This window comes from Eumetopias jubatus, unplaced genomic scaffold, assembly GCF_037043125.1.
Source record: "Eumetopias jubatus isolate StellerSeaLion01/CBP00866 unplaced genomic scaffold, mEumJub1_p1.0 scaffold_13, whole genome shotgun sequence".
Taxonomy (NCBI): domain Eukaryota; kingdom Metazoa; phylum Chordata; class Mammalia; order Carnivora; family Otariidae; genus Eumetopias; species Eumetopias jubatus.
In genome coordinates this window covers 51,994,546-52,007,095 of record NW_028274819.1, presented here as the reverse complement: position 1 = coordinate 52,007,095, position 12,550 = coordinate 51,994,546, and positions in this window count along the sequence as shown.

Genomic DNA, 12,550 nt, shown 5'->3' with positions numbered 1-12,550 from the left:
AAGACTGAAACATCTTGTATTTCCTATACAGACTTTTGTGCTGCGTGTCTATCTTGTTCTGATGACATGTTCTAGATAGGGCAATTGCACGATGATGGAAGCTCCACCTTGGACCCCTGACTGGCAGAATTGCAGAGCATGGCAAACTTCACACATGAACTGATGGCAGACCCTGTCGGGTGACTGAGAAGCCAATGTTTGGTGAATTAAAGCACAGATATTTTGGTATTGTTTGTAACCCACAGAAATGTAATGTAATCATGGCTTAGAAACTCCTTTTGAATCACTTACATCTATGAGGCAGGAGCTGAAAATCATGCAGGCAACATCACTGAGCTATAGGGAAGTAAGTTTTTCATAACAATGAATAAACTTGTGATGCTTTTCAAGTGCAATCATGATCATCCAAATTTTGTACAAATTCCATTCTGAGATAGCAATTTTTTATCACCTTTTTATCATATAATACTATCATCGAGTATCCTTCCTCAAGCAGCTCTGCACCAAACAACGGTAAGTTTTATGAAGGCAGGAAGGGAACTTTTCTGTGTTGTTCCTTTTTGTCTCAGATCTATTACAAGGTGCTGCACATAGGGAACGATACTAGAATAGAAAGACACGCAGTTATACAACTCTCATATTTTAATTGCATTGAACATGCTAATGATAATCATGGTTCTGTTCCACTGTTGCAATTGCAGTCACCGTAATTGCTGTGGTGCATGTAAATTCTGGTATGAACATTGACACCACCTCCTTTGAAGAATGTTAAAGAACAATTTTTCCTGTCTTCTCTTGTTTTGTTTTTAAGGTTTACTCAGATACTTATCTCAATGCCTGTTTTTTTGTTCTGTACCAGCACAATCGAACCACATTACTTCCTGTGGTCTGTGGTTTTTTTCAGACTGAAAACAGTTAAAATTCATGGGCCCAAAGTGGGAGATCTCTCATTTAGATTCCTCCCCAGCAGGACATACAGGAAATGGAGGGGGACACAAAGCCCTAAGGAGGACTTTTTATTCCCTGATTCCCGAGTGCATAGTAAGCTGGAATATGGATCACCGCGATATGCTGAGCTCCAGAGACAGACTTTGGTAGGAGAAGGAGCTAGGTTCATTCAGGTTTCCAACCAAAAGCCCATGTTCCCTTGTATTGATGAACTCTGATTTCTTCACTGATTTCTCCCACCTTAAATCTATGTCTCAGAGGTGGCTCCTGCGACATCAGCCAGCGCCCTCCTCCGACCCTACTACCCTCCCACACTCTCATCTCTCTTGGGCCTCTGATTCCCTCCCACATTTTCCAGATGAATTTTTTGTTATCTCTCCTCAGACAACCTCAAAAACATCAGGTCCTCTATGTAAGTGTAATTTTCAAATTATAGATTGATCCAAGGTTTTACAGCCCAAAAGTGCCCTATCTCAACTTACTCAGAAATGCATAAGGGGTACTGGGTGTTTGAGTTTGGGAAGTAAGGGAGTTCTTGAGGGCTAAATAGAAGAAATCCTGATTAAAAAGTCAGCTTTTACATCCTGTGCCGCCAAACATCTCTTTCTTCACATTCCAGAAGCTCTTGCCCTCGTACAAACTGCTCACATGAAGTCTGGAGGGAAACTTTAGGTGTCTGGGGCCCAGGATGTGAGGTCAAATCAGAGATTCAAAAGAGTACAAGGATGGGTATGGGATTTGTAGGAAGCATGAGAAAGGAGGAAGTATTAGGAACTCATCTCTTTTGGTCCTCATAATCAACTCCCCTCTCCTGCCCCTGTTCACACCCCATAAATACACACACACCTGGAGCCCTGCACTCCCCTCCAACTGTCAGCAAGATTTACAGAGCAAAAAAAGACTATCCAAAGTCACATCTACTGTACATCTCTACCTTCACCACCACACACCCTATCATCCCTCTTCTCCTTTCTGACCTGTGATAGTGAAAAAAGAGACAACCACTTTGAAAAACATCTGGCAATTTGTTATAACATAAACTATGCATTAATTCTAAAAACCAGTAAGTCAATTTACAGTATTCACTGAAAAGGAATTGATTGGTCTGGATTTTGAGAGGAGTAGACAGGGAGATCTCACCAAGGCCTGCATGAGGAACCACTACAGAAACAATTCTGGAAGAAAAGAGGGGAGAACTGGCTTTTCTTCATTCCTGAGGACTGTCAGAGTCCATCAGCTCACTGGGAAGAATGAGGCAAACCGGGAGAAACCAGTTTGGCCTAGCACATTGTTGAGAAATCCCACAAAGTACTCTGGACTCTTCCCATATTACCATGAATAATGATTGAGTAAAGACAGGCAAACAGAAGGAGATTTCCAATGAAATAGGATTCCTGCAGAAACAGGAGAGGATATTAACTTTCCATTAATATATTCAGTTAAAGAGGCCATGATAATTATAAATAAGACCGGGAAGCTATGAAGGTGAAAAGAAAAAACTCATAATGCTAAAATATTTATTTTACAATCAGATAAAATTCTTTTAGAAATCTGTAATTTTTTAAGCAAGTTATTCTGTTAATTAAAACCAAGCAAAGGCAATAATTTTGAAAGCAAACTAATATGTGTTTTTTAAATAATTTATTTCAAAGTCACAGGTGAAGGGAATCAGGAAAAGAACAGACATCATTCTAAATCATTGCTCATCTGTTAGGAAATAGTAGCAATTATTAAAAATATTCTGTTATTTAATTTTCACCGTAACTCATTAAGCAATTTTCATTACCTTTTTTTTTTATAAATGAGAAAGTCTATCTCATAAAATTTAGTTTATTTGATAAGGGCCAGTATATGGCAACATCAGAATTACAATAAAAGTCCACCTGTGACACAGAAAGAGAAATCCTGCATTTATGTGCAGGCTCTGCAACAGTTACACTAGGAAGTAGAGATTAGAATTGTGGTTGTCAGGAGGTAGGAGTTGGAGGAAATGGGGAGACACATGCACACACATACACACCACACAATGGTAGCCATGTAGAGGTGATGCATGTTTATTAGCCTAATTGTGATCATTTCACAACATATACATATATTCAACCATTAAGTTGTACACCTTAAATATTTACAATTTTTATATGTCAGTGATATCTCAAAGCTGTTAAAAAACTGAAAACAAGTCTGCCTATGAGATCTGTGTGTGTGTGTGTGTGTGTGTGTGTGTGTGTGTGTGTGTGTATCAAAAGCAGAACTGGAATAGTCTTGACAGTGGTGGCAAGGATCTGAAAAATGGGGGAAATTGAGGAAAGTGCACAAGGCATGTCTCTTTATTATTTCTTACAAATGTATGTGAAGTTACAGTTATCTTTTATTTTTTAAAAATGTTGACAATTTTGGAAATTCTTCTTTAGGGTACAAGTTTTACTTTGGTTTTGCATCCTTGGCTGAACTTTGCTTCCAGGTGGCAGACAGGGCCCAGGCCGACGCATGAGTATTCAGACACCTGTTGGTTTTTCCAAAGGACTGGGCAAGGGGCTCAAGAGAGACAGGTGAAGAGAGGAGAGGTTGCAGAACTGTGCAGGGGCTCCATCATCTAGCCTCCTTTACATAGGTAAAGGGAGCACTGGGAAGTTTTTCATAGGATCACAAACATATTTACAAGTAGAAGAAGCAAATGGATCAGCTTTCCTACATTCCTCTGGCTTTAAAATAATGGAGTCTCCTCATTCCCTTTTCTCTCCTGAAGCAGGGCAGACAGAGATATGATCTACTGTCCCCGACTACAGAAGTGACCCAGATGCTGGGCTATCAAAAGGAGCATTGCCTCATATACTTTGGACACCTATAATTTCATAATTTTGTACACTTTCATTATTATGATTCTATCACATTTTCTGCTACTTCTAGAAGACATTTTTATATTCCTCAAATTTTTCATTGTGACAATGGGGTGACAGGAAGGCAGAGGTCAAAGGGAAAATTTGGAAGATCAATTTCCTCCAGTTTCCAGGGATGAGTGTTGAGTTATAGGTGTGTGTGTGTGTGTGTGTGTGTGTGTGTGTGTGCACCTGTGTACACACATAGATTCCAGAAATATTCACCTTGGAATCCTTTGTGTCATCAAAGGTCATCCAAAGATGAGGCAGATGGGGTTCTGGGGATAAGCAAGAATGAGAGCAGATACTGTTTAACCAGACAGCCCACTTTTTTTCTCCTAGCTCTGAACATAGTTAAAGAAGAGTTGGGAATACAGGGCGCCTGGGTGGCTCAGTCGTTAGGTGTCTGCCTCCGGCTCGGGTCATGATCCCAGGGTCTTGGGATCAGGCCCGACGTTGGACTCCCTCCTCAGAAAGAAGCCTGCTTCTCCCTCTCCCGCTCCCCCTGTTTGTGTTCCCTCTCTCGCTGTCTCTCTGTCTCTGTCTCTGTGTCAAATAAATAAGTAAATAAATAAATCTTAAAAAAAAAAAAGAGTTGGGAATAAAAATGCTAAAAGACACAGGGATCCCACCAAGCCCCAAATGAACGTCCATTGCAGAGATAACTCCCCTCCAATCTCACCGGAGAGCAGGATCTCCCTCTTCCTTCCTGAGAAGTTTCAAGTTGTTGCAAAAGGAAAGCCCATCAGACTAGCAAAACACTTACCTACACCATTGTCAAGAAATCCACAACTGTACTTCTCTTACTGTATCACTGTGAATAATAACTTTTTAAAGTGGGGCAAACAGCCCAAATCGAAATTCAATTTCAGTGAAATAGAATCACTGCAGAAAAATGAAAAAAAAAAAAAAAAACTAGGCAGCTATACAGAAACATTTATTAGCTAAGATTTAAAGAAAGTTGTAATTCTTTAATCAAGTTATTTTATTTCTTAACACAAAACAAATGTACTAATGTTGAAAGTAAAACTAATATGTATTCTTAAAATCATTTATTTTAGTCCAAATGAGAGGGTCCAAAACATAAATAGATACCTACTAGATCCCTTCTTATGTGCTGGAAGACATTCTGTTGGTTAATTTTCACAATTCTGTATCAGGTACATTTCTTTTTTTTTGTTTTTACAAATGAGAAAACTGAATCCCATAGAATTTCATGAGACACTGACACAGCTTATATTTTTTAGGAGCAAATATTTATTAATAAATCAAGACACTCAGGGGCACATGGGTGGCTTAGTAGGTTAAGCATCTGCCTTCAGCTCAGGTCATGATCTCAGAGTCCTGGGATGGAGCCCCATGTCCGGCTCCCTGCTCAGTGGGAGTCTTCTTCTCTCTCTCTGTCCGTCATGCTGCTCTCTTTCATTATTTCTAAATTTAAAAAAGTAAAAAAATAAATCAAAATACTTAGATGTTTATACTTAATGACATTTATTTTCTTACAGTGATCCTAAGCATGGTGCAGTTTTTACACCAAGATGATTTTAAGAAAATAAACACATCATTTATGTACATTATTCAAGGTTACACAAACAAAGGAGACAGCCCTGAAATCTCTTTGCCCTGAAGATTAGGGGAAGGACTGGGGACTATGGCGAGGTAGTGAAATGGTTAAGGAGAGTGTGCCCCAGACACCTGGCCACTTCCCATTAAATATGACCATATCATCAGCATGTGATGTCCTTTGTCTTCTCTCTCCGTACCTAGAAGTTGTGCCCTTTTCCCCATTTAGCCCCCGCCGTCACAAGACTCCCACAGCCAACCACTTGCTCGAGCACTCCTCACCTCCAAATGCTTCTATTATCACTTTCAGATCAGCAACTGGGGACACTTTCCTTTGTTCCTTGAGAAACATGTTTTGTTTCTTCAGGCTCAAGTTCTTACTCCTAAGGATGACAAAAATTGAACCCCACCCTTCTGAATTTTTGTCCTTTCAAAATGACTGACTTCCTATTCATCCCATTGAAGAGCTTGAGCCCTCCTCCCCAGAGACCCCGAGAAAGAGGAGAGCAGACTCCTGACCTTGGAGCCAGAAGAAATGTGTTCATGTCTACCTTCCCAGTTACCTTCTGTGTGACCTTGGGAAAGTCTTGACCTCTCAGAGGCAGTTTCTTCCTTCCAAAATTAAATCATCTACCTCTCCCTCTCTATCTCCTAGAAATTATATAAAATAATGGATATAACGAAACAAAACTTTGGTACCTTGAAAAAAACTTAATGCGTGGAAAAGCCACTGCATGGATGCAGGTTCCCAGGCCAGATGTTCAGAAAATGAAGTTGCAGGACCTGGCTCCTGGATGTTTGGAACATATCAAGTGTGGGAATATTGTCTGGGGAGGACCAAGGTCTTTAAACTCCGCTCCCCAGCAGGGAAGCCCTCAGAATAACATCTGAGCTTTTAGGTTCTCTGGGAAAATTTGCAAACACTTAGAACAGAAGACACAAACACCAAACTAATGATGGCCTGAATTTCATGTGTTAGGAAAAAGCTTGATGCTGTCAGGTAGGTGTGCAAATTTATACACAAGGATGTCACCTTTCCATTCTGGCTTCTAAAGTTTGTGACGAAGATGGATCACTTGTGTGTATATTAGGGCCAAAATATTCCATGAGATTCAAGTTTGTTTTTGGAAATCTAAACAGAGCCATATAGAAGGTCTCTTCTATTCCCAGGGCAGAAGTTTAAATTTAAGGGAACTGTATCCAACTCCAGGTACTTGGCAGGAAAAGAAGACATGAACTTCCCATAGCCAAGCACCTATGAAATATAAGTACCTGAGTTAGTTACGGGCATGCAAGGTGAATAAAATTTATGAAGTCATAGGGGTCTGCCACCCCTTATCCACAGTACTGCTACTGACCCAAACTGTGTGACTTCCTACCACCCACATTCCCTCCCACAGAACCTGGTCCATTGTCAATAGTTACAGAACACTCAAACCACAATTTGTGAACAGAAATTTAACATATAACTACACCCAAATTGTTCTGCCCTGAGAGATGTTTTATTCTAATTGATCACCATAGAACTCTAATGACTTTAAACCTCTTTTTACTGCACAAAAGGACCATTTCTGATCCCCCACACATACCTTTCTATGATGTGATTCACATCCTAGGGAGAAAAGGGAAGACATGAGTCAAGAGGTGATAGACCCTTCTCATTTACAAAGCTTCATCACATCCCTACCAACCCCATGGTAGAAGTAAAGATGGTCTCAACGCGAGAGCAAATAAGTAAAAATAAGACCCAGGCCAATCATTCCAGAAGACATGTGAGGTTGTCAGATTTCCTAAAAGGTAGAAACAGCTTTGAGCCTTGTAGAATTATAGCATGAAGCTTCTAGTATCTGGAAATGAGACATATTTATGAGGAAAACAAGAGTCCCATAATTTTTTCCTAACTGCATGAGAAAGTTTGAATAATGCAATGGTTCTTTCATTTATTCAACAGGAACATAAAGCAATATGCTGTTATTTGCCAAACCTCGGGACAGGCTTTGGCGAATCAAAGATGAGTAAATTATCATAATATCCCTCAAGAAGTTTACATGACTTTGCAGGGGACACAGGCAAATATATTAAGTTAGGTGTTTTTCAAATCTCTCCTCATTTTACACACTATCTATAATTGACCTTATCCACTCTCTCAAATTCGACACACACATATATGCACTTGATTTCCAACTCTTTGTGTTTACTCAGTTTTGTCTCTTAGATGCACGTTAACATATTCAGTAGTAAAGAAGCCACAGGAACTAATGGGTTAGGATGTTTAATATGTAACTTACCCTTCACCAACCAAATGGTCTCCTCTCTTATACTCCGTTGTTCATAATATTACAAATATCCACTCGGCCACTGTCCTAAAACTACAATTTTTACCTGCACTTCAGGTTCTACTGAGCAATTTAATCCACATTCTTGTTTTTGTTATTGTTTTTATTTTTTTAAGTTTTTATTTAGAATTCCAGTTAGTTAACATACAGTATAATATTAGTTCAGTTTAGTCCACATTCTTAACAGTTTTAGCCATCTGATTTTCTTTATCATCACAGGTATTGGTTTGGTTGTTTGAACAAATATCTACCAATATATTTGGTTTCCTTTACCTCAGCCTTCTTTCACGTCACCAAAAATTAGGCCAACAGGTGGGTCAACAAGGGCCAAAAAAAAAAAGGTTTTGCTCTCTTTATTAGGCCTTTTATGTTGTATACGATAAAAAGCAAAACCAGGTTAAGTAGAGAAAAGGAATTGGGGGAGCAGTTATAACTTGAACCAAAGCTGAATTTTGAAGCTCAAACCCTATCATCAGGATCTGGTCTATGTCTTCCAAATTCTATTTATTCCCTCTATCTTGAATTTACTCTCAGTTCATGAAGGAAACATGAATCTCCTGATATAAACTCCAGAAGAAAAGAGAACTTCTCTTCCCAGTTAAAAACACCACCACCACCAACAACAACAACAACACCAACAACAAAACACAACCAGAAAACAAAAACAAAAAATTCTATGCCCACGTGTCATTGCTCTGCATTGGATCAGGTGCCCATATTAAAGCATCCCTGTGTTGGAGCTGGAAGGAAATGAAGCAATGTTGGAGGCAAGTTTCTGTATCTTACTGGAATTAACTTAGTATTAATCTGAAGTAGACCATGATAGGGTAAGATGCATACTGTAACCACTAGAACAACCATTAGGGGGAAAAAAACTAAAACACAAACTACAACAACAACAACAAAAACCCCACAGAAATAGGAAAACTTAACATTTTATACTAGAAATATTTCTTTAACTCAAACAAAGCTAGTTAAGGAGAAAGGACAATGAAAACTACAGGCGACATATGGAAAAAAAACCCCAGTAATATGATAAATGTAAATACAGCTACATCAACATTAGCATAAAATGTTACTGTCTTAACACCTCCATTAAAAGGCAATGATCATTGGACCAGATAAAAAGCAAGATTCAACTATTGCTATCAACAAGAGACAAAGTTTGGATACAAAGACACAAATATGGCAAAAGTAAAAAGATAGAAAAATATATACCATGCAAGCAGTAATCATAAAATAGCTCATGTCTATACTAATATTAGACAAAATAGACTTTCAGACCATAAATATTATGAGAGAATGAGAGAGAAATTTCAGAATGATAAAAAGTTCAGTACATCAAGAAGGGATATAACAATTACAAATGTAAATGTACCCAACAGCAGAGTTTCAAAATACACAAAGCAAAATTGAAAGGATTAAAAAGAAAAATAGACAATTCAGTAGTTGTAGATTTTGACAGCTCACTCTAAATAATTGATAAAATAGCGTGTATGTCATCAAAAATACAGAAGACATAGATGATACTATCAACCAACTTGACCTAACAGATATCTATGGACTATTTCATCTAATAAACGCAGAATGCACATTCTTCTCAAATTCACACAGAAAAATTTTATGGACATACAATATTTTAGTCCATAAAACAAGTATCAGTACATTTAAATAGTGAAATAATAAAATATGTGTTTTCTGATTACAAAGAAATTATATTTGAAAACCACAGCAGAAAAAAAAGTAAGAAATCAAGTATTGTTAAATTAAGTTGCATACTTTCTAGGTATCTACCCAAAGAATACAAAAATATAATTCAAAGGGATACAAGCACCCCAGTGTTTCCAGCAGCATTATCTACAATGGCCAAATTATGGAAACAGCACAAGTGTCCATCAACTGATTACTGATAAATAAAACATGGTGTATATATATTATAATATATAATAATGTATTTATGTCTTTATATATATAAAGAATGTGTCATATATATATGTGTGTGGGGTGTAGAAAGATGATAGATAGATAGATAGATACTATGGAATATTACTCAGCCATAAAAAAGAATGAAATCTTGCCATTTGCAACAACGTGGTTGAGCTAGAGAGTATTACACCAAGTGAAATAAGTCAGTCAGAGAAAGACAAATACCATATGATTTCACTCATATGTAGAATTTAAGAAACACAACAAATGAGCAAAGGGAAAAGAGAGAGCGAGACAAACCAAGAAACAGACACTTAACGATAGAGAACAAACTGATAATTACCAGAGGGGTGGTGGGTAGGGGGGATGGGTGAAACAGGTGCTGGGGATTAAGGAGGGCACTTGTGACGAGCACCGAGTGATGTGTGGAAGTGCTGAATCACTGTATTGTACACCTGACACAGATATTACACTGTATGTTAACTGGAATTTAAATAAAAACTTAAATAAATAAATAAATAAATAAATAATAAATAAATAGCACAGTTTCAAATATCCCAAGGGTTAACCAAAAAATTCACAAAAGAAATTAGAAAATAAGTAGAACTAATGAAGATAACAACTAAAGAATCAAAATATGTGGATTAATATGTTGGCTAATTGAACATAATAATTAAATAAATAAATATAATAAACATATGGAATATACCTAAATCATTGCATTTATATGATTAAATACTGTATCAGAAATGATGGTCTCAAATAAGTAATCTAAGTTTTCACTTTAAAAAACTAGAAAAAGGGGCGCCTCGGTGGCTCAGTCGTCAAGCGTCTGCCTTTGGCTCAGGTCATGATCCCAGGGTCTTGGGATCGAGTCCCACATCGGGCTCCCTGCTTGGTGGGAAACCTGCTTCTCCCTCTTCCACTCCCCCTGCTTGTGTTCCTGCTCTCACTATCTCTTTCTCTGTCAAATAAATAAATAAAATCTTGTCAAAAAATTTTAAAAAAGAAACTAGAAAAAGAATGACAAACTAAACTCAGCACACACACATGTGTTCATGTATGCATACATGCACACACTTGTGTTCATGTGTGTACACACGCATGTTCATGCGTACACACATATCAGTGTTCATGCATGCACACACACTCATGTTCATGCGTGCATATATACATACACACACAAAGGAAACAATAAAGAGGAGACCAGACACAAATGGCATAGAAATGTTAAAAAAAGCGGGGCACCTGGGTGGCTCAGTTGGTTAAGTGGCAGCCTTGGCTCAGGTGGTGATCTCAGGGTTCTGGGATCGAGCCCCTGTTGGTCTCCCTGCTCAGTGGGGAGTCTGTTTCTCCCTCTCCCTCTGCCCCTCACCCCTGCTCATGCTCTCTCTCTCTCCCTCTCAAATAAATAAAATCTTTAAGAAAAAAAAGGTTAAAAAAGTAAATGAAATAATAAAGTTGTTCTTGAAGAAAATCAATAAAATTGACCAAAGACAACTAAACTGTCCAAGAAAAAAAAAAAAAAGAAAAAGCACACCACCAAAATTAGGAATAAAAGAGGAAACATTACTGTGTGTGCTGTAGAAACCAGAGGGATTATAAGGGATTATTATGACTACCCTTTATGTCTACAAATCAGGCAACTTTAAAGTGGACAAATCCCTACAATGACATTTATCATCAAAATATGACTTAAGAATGGTAAAAAAATAAGCAAACCTAATACATATTTTTAAATATTATTTTAAGCCTTTTGAAAAAGAAAAGCCCAGAATGAGATGGCTTCACTCGTGAATTCTATTGAATATTTAAAGAATAAATAATACTAGTCCTTCACAATTTGTTTTTTGTTTATTTGTTTTTCAGGAAATAGAGAAAGAGGGAGAACAATCTTAGTTTATTCTATGAGGGAAAAAAAAAGTCTTAGAATGTGATGTTCATTTGTCTGTGACCAAGCTGAATCATGAAGAGGTACCTGAGAAGTCCTTAGCACTAGATCACTGATCACAGAGGCCTCTAGACTATCACTGGATACAGTGCAAATTCTGCCACCATCAGATTTCTGCACTGCACTTGATAAATAAATATGAAATTGTCCCTTGTTATTTATTCCTATAATCTCTGACACACGTACAAGAAAGGGGATACTGCAAGGCCAAAGGAACCCTAGTGTCACTACCAGGAAGAGCAAAGCAACATGGGAGAGAAGGAAACTTGGTCTTCATTTTTGTCAAATCTCAGATGCTGGGGCTTCTTCCTGAGTCTTACCTGCAGCATGTCTGCTGTCGACCCCTGCAGCCGATGCTCCAGTTCCGAGACCAGGTTTCTCATCAGCTGGCTCTGCTGGACCAGCTCAACCTCCGTTGCAGCCAGGGTGTCAAGAATAGCTTTCTCCTCGCTCTCCAGCTGCTGCACCATCCTCAGCTCCTCATTCTCCAGGATAGTCTTGAGTTTTTTAAACTGTGCTTGGACACACCTTTTCTCATTTTGTATTTGATTCTTCAGAAATGAGAAAGAGAGGTACTCAGGCTATCGGCAGAGACTAGGAGTCAGAAAGAGAACTATTTTCTTTGGAAAGTTCTCACTGGGAAATGAGAGAGAAGCAAAGGAAAAATTCTTGGGGAAACCAACTTTTCCTATTATTTTTTTGTCCATCACATTCCAAAATGATGGCCTCAAGTTTGCATTATTGAGGCCAACCCTGAGCCCAAATAGGATCCTTGGGTGTGGCCCTACTTTCACGCAGCTGTCCAGGACAACCAAGACTCCTTGCTTTACTGCTGACCCCCATCCCCTCACCCTTGGCTGAAAGTTGAACAATGAAGACAAAACCTTGAGTCATTGCTAACTGTCTTCCCCCAGGAGGGTCAAAGACTCAAAATCACAACAGGAATGTAA